Genomic DNA, 8,360 nt, shown 5'->3' with positions numbered 1-8,360 from the left:
TTCACTGTAAATACAGGAAAAAATTGCACAACTAGACTCACGCCAGCCAGAAATATTCTTAAGAGTGACAGAAGTTTCATCATTATGCAGTGAAAAATCCCCTAGACGTCACCTCTAGCTCTTTTCCTTGCAAATAATGGCACTCGGGAGACTTTTTGCTCTCCCAGCAGAGCAAAAGGAGAATCCTTTGCTTTTCTGATGCCTGTGAGATCACCAACAAAAAGTGACCCAGACGTATCAACAGAGAAATAACAGGAAAAAGCCCAATACACTGAGTTCAAGTCTACTCACACAGGTTAGGAAGATGGGAGCTGAGAAAAATCAGATTTTAAAAAGCTTCTCAGTAACAGGTACAACTTTCCATTTGTCCTTTCCCTTGATTTCGTACTTTACCCTTTGTTACTTATTGTCAGTTGTCTTCTAGCAGCCAAAATTACCATTGTTCTTCACCTTAGGTACTTAGGACTTCCAAACTATTTCCAAAGAAAGGAGCGTACCACGAGTCACAGGCTGAGGATAGATTTTTGCATTAAAAAGCTCCAAGAAAAATAAACATGGAGAAATTACATGTTCAAGCAGAATCGCATTCAGCCAAGTCAGGGTTCAGGGACGTCAGTTTTGACTGACGGTAGTACCCGAAAATCCGTTTCAAGGGCCAACAATGCAATGGGCTTACTGACGAAAAAGCTAAAAATATGGCCAGCCGCAGCTGAAGAGATGGTTTCACAAAACATGCTGACTTCCCGGCCACCAAAAGAGAGGACTTGCCGCCGCCTCCCATCTCTCCATCTGCTCCTTTGTTCTACTACCGTACTCCTGTGGCTCACCTCGCACTGCCTTAACAGTGCCTTAGAGCACTTTAGGAGCCAAGTTCACTCCCTGAGCAGGCAGGAAACTCACCCAGAAAAGCAGGTGGTGTTCCACCAGCTTCGAGAGCTCAACTGCCTTGCAGAGACAACCAGCAAGCATAAGAGGTGGCACAAGGAAGGAGGCAGGACCACGCATCGGGAAGAAGGAGAGGGAATTTGTCCATCTCCTTTTTGTGGCAGTCAGCCCGGGCTGCTAGCTCATACCCGGGTGAAACGACACACTCCGTTTGCAGGGAGGGCTAAAAACCCCTTTACTTTTAGAAAGGACACCACCCAGGACACAGTCAGGCATCTTTTAAGGCAACTTTTAACTCCCTCTTGCACGGAGAGACTCCCTAGCTCTCTGGGAAAGGCTGCAGCTGACAGGCGTCGTTCTTTCCTTCCGCCAGAGGTGGAAGCTAAAGTGATTTCAGGGAAGGGTTATAAAAGGGTTTATAAAAGTTATACCAATTTTTGAATTGTTGTTAATGACTGGTTCCATGACATTTTCCCCAGAGAAACAGGAAGCAACTCACAAGCACTGGAGGAGCAGCAGATGGAAAAGTCACTTTCTGCACTCTCGTAGTCGTCAGGTTCAGTGAATTTGCACTTTGCCGGATTTTACTCCTGCAGAAAGAGGATTTAGCGAGTGAGTGAGCAGGTGATTTAGGGAGTACCACCGGGTCAGGTCTTTCCCGCTTAGGCAGAAAGCCTCCCCGCTCCCGGCGGTTTAGGCAAAAACCCTACATTTCATCCAAGCCCTAAGCTGTAGTCTAAAAAGCCACCAGCGTGACAGAGACGGTCTGTACCAGAATCCTACAATCGGCCTTATTTCACTCAAGTGCAGCCTACAGATTGTCTTGCAGAGTTTGTGCAGATGCTCCACAAGCACAAAGCTACAGCAGAAGGTGAGACGAGGAAAGAATTTCAGCTCTCTACCCCAACAGCCCCCAACAGCGAAGACCCTGTGTCTGATGCAGACCACAGATTTGACATCCCTCTCCATGAAAAAACAAACAAAACCAACACAGATCAGAACTTGACGCTGGAGCCACTTTACCCAGCTACCTCCTGCGGTTATTCCCCAACACGACTATACTTCCGTTCAAGAGTTGCAGTCCCCGTCTACCGTGGCGAAGCTTGCAGCAGTTCCCAAAGGCACTTCTGACCTTACGCTCTTTTTTACCTTGCTCGGTGCACCTGGACAGACAGACGTAGGCGCTGAGTGTCTCAGGACAGAACATACACGCAGCCTTCCCAGCACAGGGAGACAGTGGTGAGCAAGGCACTCCCAGCACACCACACCGCTCGCCTCTCCCAGCACGAATCCCAGAATCCCAGCACGAATTCCAGAATCCCAGCATCACAATGAAGAGAAAGGCCTTCCAGAATCACTGGAGGTCCTCTGGTCCAGCCCCCCTGCTCAGGCAGGGTCACCTACAGCAGGCTGCCCAGGACCGTGTCCAGGCGGCTTTTGCGTATCTCATTCTGAAACATACTTTGACAAAGAGCAACCTGACAAGCCCAACTCCAAATGCATTTGCAACACGTGCAACAGGCCCGGCTTGTTGGTGACTCTCTCCTGCCAATTTAAGGCTTCTCTCCACCACACAAGTCAAGCAATACCACACCAGCAAAGCCTTGTCACCATTAGTTCTCTAAAACTGTATCCGACAGCTTCCTAGGTAGAAGGCACAAAATTAACAGAAGCCTGATTATGTTCGTTTCACTGTCTTAACAAAGCAAACCCCAGGCAGGTCAAGGCAGGAAAACCAGTTGATGCAGCAGGTGAACAAGAAGCTGTCCTCAGCAGAACAGGGTACGGTACTGTGTGCCCAAACGCCTGTGCCAGCTGCCAGCCAAGACCGATACAACCATCCAGAGGGAGCACCTGAACGACCCCGGTTAGCCATACACCCCACACAGGGCTCAGCATTCCCGACAGAATTAAGTCCCTAATTTTTATCAAACCCCCATCATTTTATCAAACATGATCAGGAAGCAATTATTAGATCTGAAAGACTGACGCCACGCTTCCTTTCTATTGGCAGAAGTTCCAGACCTGGAGTCACGGTTTATTAAGGAAGGGCAGAGAGGGGCGTGAGTAACAAATCTTAAAGATGACAAAAAGGGGAAAACATCAGACTCAGAAGACCAGAGGTTAATGGATCTGGCCGCAATGCCCGTTACTGGGAAACTCGCCTGAGCCACAGCAATGTACTGGTGCTCCCACTCCTTCCAGGCTTCCTCCGGACGGGACTCCCACGTGGCCTGTGTGCTCCGGATCCGCCACTCATTCCCAGCCAGCAGAAACTCTTCTCCCTCCTGCCTGCAATAGCCTTACTTACACTGGGTTTGGGCTTTTGTCTTGATCAGCACTTGATAAGGGAACTGACTCTGAGCAACTGGATGTGCCCACGCCAGTGCTGCGGATGAGGACAGGGACCATTTCTCAAAGGCAGAGCTGTCTTCTTTTCTTCTCAAGTTTTTAAAAACAATGTGTCTGTGGAGAAAAAAACCAAACAGAACACCTTTGAAAAAAAATCCCAAGTCACAGATATTAAGTACTACTCCTGTATCGCCAGGCAGAAATGCAGCAGTGCTGCTAAGATGCCTTAATAGAGCAGAGCACGAGCTGGCCAGCAGGCAGTAAGGGGAGCGCAGCCGCTGTCAGGGAGCGCCCACCCCAGACAAGGCTTCTGGGGGTCTTGGTTCACATGGGCCTCATCTCCGGGTCAGATGGAGTCCTAATTCAGACACAACAAGGGGTCTGCGTTCATCGGCACGTGAAAGCAATTCAGCTCTTTGCAGGACTGAACTGGTGCGGGAAACGTTAAATCTTCTGGCCACAACTGGAGTACTGTGTCCAGTTTTGGGCTCCCCAGTTCAAGAGGGACAGGGAACTACTGGAGCGAGTCCAGCGTAGGGCAACCAAGATGATTATGGGACTGGAGCACCTCCCTTATGAGGAAAGGCTGAAAGAGCTGGGACTCTTTAGCCTGGAGAAGAGAAGGTTGAGGGGGGACCTGATTAATGTTTACAAGTATCTAAAGGGTGGGTTTAAGGAGGACGGAGCCGGGCTCTTTTCAATGGTTCCCAGCGACAGGACAAGGGGCAATGGGCACAAGCTAGAACATAGGAAGTTCCGTTCAAATACACGGAAAAACTTCTTTACAGTGAGGGTGACAGAGCACTGGAACAGGCTGCCCAGGGAGGTTGTGGAGTCCCCTTCTCTGGAGATTTTCAAGACCCGCCTGGATGCAGCCCTGAGGGATGTGGTTTAGGCAATCCTGCTCTAGCAGGGGAGTTGGACTAGATGATCTCTAGAGGTCCCTTCCAACTCTGAAGATTCCGTGATTCCATGATTCCGCTCCTGATATCTCCTCGTAGCCAGGCAGCTGCAGCCACGCGGTCACTGAGCCATGAACCGCGTTGGGACAGCAGACATCTAAGTGCCTGAGCTCTTTTCAGGGGAGCTGGAATAAGAAGGAATAATTAGTGCTGGAGTCCCAGCGAAAGCCTGTCTGGAAAGACTGCAAAGAGGGCCGTTTTCAGTTCTGAGCCCCAGAAAGGCCAGGAGGAGAGAGGGAACCTTCTCTTGCAGAAGGAGACGAGGGACTGGGGAAGTGGCCGGGAAGCAAACTGCTCCTGGGCAGGAAGGAATAGCTCTGTGTGGCACTGTCGCTGGGATCCGGCATCGGGAAGCACAGACAACCAACGCCTGGCAGCAGGGGTCATCTGTACGCTCTACGTTTCAACTCTGTGCTGCATTGCCGGGAGAGAAAGGGAAGGAAAGAAGCTGAATTAAGCCACGCACACGAGAGAGACCCAGAATTCTCAGGAAAAAGAGCTACCTCCGTCACATAACTTAGCTGTCAAAATATACGCCGTGCGTTAATAAGAATACAGAATAAGCTCTTAATATGCTGCCCTCCCTTATTGGCACATTCACCCTTTCCTTCCTCCTCAGCTGTCAGTCACTTTGAGCTGGTATCTCTTCTCATTTTGCCCAGCACCTGACCGCAATTGGCACCGAGACCAGAGCGGGAAAAACTATGAAAGTGTGCCTTTCAGCGTATCGTCAGGTTGACAGAGTTCCTTCGTAACAGAGGTCTGCTGGAGTCTCGGCTGCAGTCTGTGAGCGTATCAAACGTATTACCTGCCATTGGATTTTGAAGGAGGTTTTTAAAATTAGTTTTAAACCCTACCAAAAATGAGATAGGGATTAACATGGAAAAGATGACCATAAAGTCCTTAAACATAAAAGAAGAATCCTAGTGTCTTAGCAATCTGGCTATAAACTAACTCTTTTTAGCAGGTTAGCAATTTAGGAGAAAGAGAGACAGACAGATGAGAAGACAGAGGTGGTTTTTGTCAAAGTGAATACTGAAGGTGCTCAAATCCTGGTAACTCTGCCTTACGCTAGCGCCAACGTAAAAAAAACCCTCAAAACCACGTCGATGGTATTGGTACAAGTAACAGTTGAAGAATCTGTCCTTAAATTTGTTCAGAACAGTAAGAAAGTTAGCATTTGAAGAAACTCAGGTAAGCTGTTTGAAGACTGTCAGCATTTACAGTCAACATTTTCACATGTGCACGTTTTCTAGCTGTATTCTTCCATCTTTCATTTGATAGTACTTGCTTAAGAAAAAATACCTCTTCAAAGGTGCTGGAGTATACAGTTAATTCACCCGAGACAAAGAGGACCCTGTCGGGGTTTCATCTTATTTAGGAATGCAACATCTGGTGCACAGGACCAACAGTAATCTCAGATTCCAGGAAACAAAACTACTTGTTTTATAATACTGCCTCGCTTTATGTAAAGAACACGGCGTTTATATAAAACAGGTGCTTATAGTTTTATAGCTGCATTTATCTCTATTTAGTTAAATTTTTCCAAATATGCAGAGAACTCTTGCAAAAGAAGTGGGGTTTCAATCTCTAACGTAGAAAGCGAGAGATCGATTTTGTGTCAGCCACGTTTCTGTTCTGAAAACAGAAATGGTCTCCATTTGAGTGATGCATTAATAGTGGTACGAATCTTTTAGAATCACAGAATGGTTTGGGTTGGAAGGGACCTTAAAGATCATGTAGTTCCAACCCCCCTGCCCTGGGCAGGGACACCTCCCACTAGGCCAGGCTGCTCAAAGCCCCATCCAGCCTGGCCTTGAACACTTCCAGGGAAGGGGCAGCCACAGCTTCCCTGGGCAACCTGTTCCAGTGCCTCACCACCCTGACAGTAAAGAATTTCTGCCTGATATCTAATCTAAATCTACCCTCCTTCAGCTGTAAACCGTTACCCCTCATCCTATCGCTACACTCCCTGATAAAGAGTCCCTCCCCATCCTTCCTGTAGGCCCCCTTTAGGTACTGGAAGGCTGCTATAAGATCTCCCCAGAGCCTTCTCTTCTGCAGGCTGAAGAACCCCAACTCTCTCAGCCTGTCCTCATAGGAGAGGTGCTCCAGCCCTCGGATCTTCCTTCTTAACCCCCTTTTTTCTTCAAAAAAGGAGGACAACCCAGAAAAGAGAAAGAAGGAATGTACTACAAGAGATGAAACAGCTTGGCCAGTGTTACGGCAGAGCAGCCGGGTGGCTCAAGCAGCAAAACGATGCTCTTAGGTCCAGGCAGCACCCACACACTTCAGCCAACATGCCCAGAAGGGTCACGTTAAGAGAGCATAAAGGATGATTTTCAAATTACAATGAGCAAAAAAGAAATCAACGTACACAGAAAACTAAGATTTGTTAATACGGAAGCAAAGCGACCTCATTACCTGGTCATTATAGATTTCCAGCACGTTGAAAGTGTTCTGTAAAGACAAGAAGTAATTAGAAGGTAAAAGAGACAGGCAACAAACAGCAAAAGCTAGGCTCTGTATTTCAGCAGCTTAAAAATTAAGTTTCTGCCCCATGACTTTTCTCTTCTCCCTGTTGCTTATTCCGTGTGCCTGCACTTTCAACAGAACCAAAGCAAGCACCGTGAGCTGCGCTGGAAAACCCGTGATTTCAGCAAAAATCTGGTACTGGTAAACCACTCTTAGAAATACTTTTGCTCTGAAACAGGATATTTCACCACATCATTCTAGTAAGAAGCCATTTGCTACAGATAGGAGGGTTTTAAAAAATTTAAAACGGTGTTTAAACTCTGAGAGAAACTAAGGGATATTTTCAACATTTCCTACTAAAACTGTTTTCTCTTATCAGAGAAGACTTTCTAAACTCCATCGTAACATACGTTTCAGTACACCATTTTATTGTATTTTTGTTGTATTTTCCCCTAGCCAAATGTGCACGAGGAAACCGCTAGCAGACCTCAGGGTGGGCTAGCCAGTGAGCAGGAGGAAAAGCCATCTCTGGAAAGATGCGTTGTCTCAGCCAGAGGTCAGAGACGGAGCCCAGAGTTGGGGCACAGACGACAGCTGGGCTCAAGGCTCTGCTGATCCTCTGGGGCTCTGCAAATGTGGCTGCGTGGGGGAACCTGCAGAGTGACAGCATGCCTCTGGTGTCACTCGTGAGCTTCAACTGCAACAAGCCAGAGAGGCGGCTTTCTGTGAGCTGCCCCAGTGCAAGATGGCAGGTGGTAAAGGCACGGCCCCGTCTCTGGCAGCCTGCGTAGCCAGCCGCGTTGCTGTCGTGCATGTGTGTGGTGCACCCTCAGCCTTGCTACTGGCCTGACCTGCAAACGGGAAAGCAGCAGCCGCATCCAAGGGTCTGGGACAGAGACACCCCCAGGTCTGGGGTGCACCAGGCCGGGCTCCTGCCGCCAGGAAGGACGAAGCCCCGGCTCAGCAGATTTGTAACAACCCTTCGCTACTTGGCAGACACCGGCATCAAGCTTTAAGCTTCGCAGTATTAAGTTCACCAACGCCAAAAAGAAACCTGTTCTGTACCAGTAAGACTACGGATAAGAAGTAAATGACTCGTGAGACACTATGGATTGGTTTCTGCCCGTAGCTTGTTTTCCCCACCAGAAATCAACAACAAAGCTATTTACGAGTGGTTACATGGGAACTGATGAAATTGCAGCAAACAATTTTATTGAAATAACAAGCCTGAGAGTAGTGTTCCACGAGGGGAAGTTCTGATGGGGGATTAAACTGCTCGGTTATCCTCAGACATATTTGCACACTGGGCATATTCTTGCAATACGATCCATGGCTTTATCCAGTGCACTTCCAAAAGGAGAGACGAATTTTATTTCCACTGGTGGAGGTGACCAAGAGCCTCCTTTTCTTGTGGTCCTGAAAAGAAAGAGAAGTATCAAATTGATTTTTTGATTACCAACAGTATTCAGTAGAGGAAAACGTTTTGCAATGTTGGAATTACAAAATCGATGCCAAAGAATTATTTATGGGCTTCTTTGAAGATAGGGTCAAGGCAGAAAACATACAGAAACAAGCTTCCTTTTGCTTTCGTTCCTTACCAGACTGTCCCAAGCATTCTCACTCAGTATTCGCGTGAGCTTTTTGAGCGCCCCCACGCCCTGATTTTAAGAGGCAACTCTCCCCAGA

This window comes from Rissa tridactyla, chromosome 3, assembly GCF_028500815.1.
Source record: "Rissa tridactyla isolate bRisTri1 chromosome 3, bRisTri1.patW.cur.20221130, whole genome shotgun sequence".
Lineage (NCBI taxonomy): Eukaryota > Metazoa > Chordata > Aves > Charadriiformes > Laridae > Rissa > Rissa tridactyla.
This window is presented reverse-complemented; position numbering follows the sequence as displayed.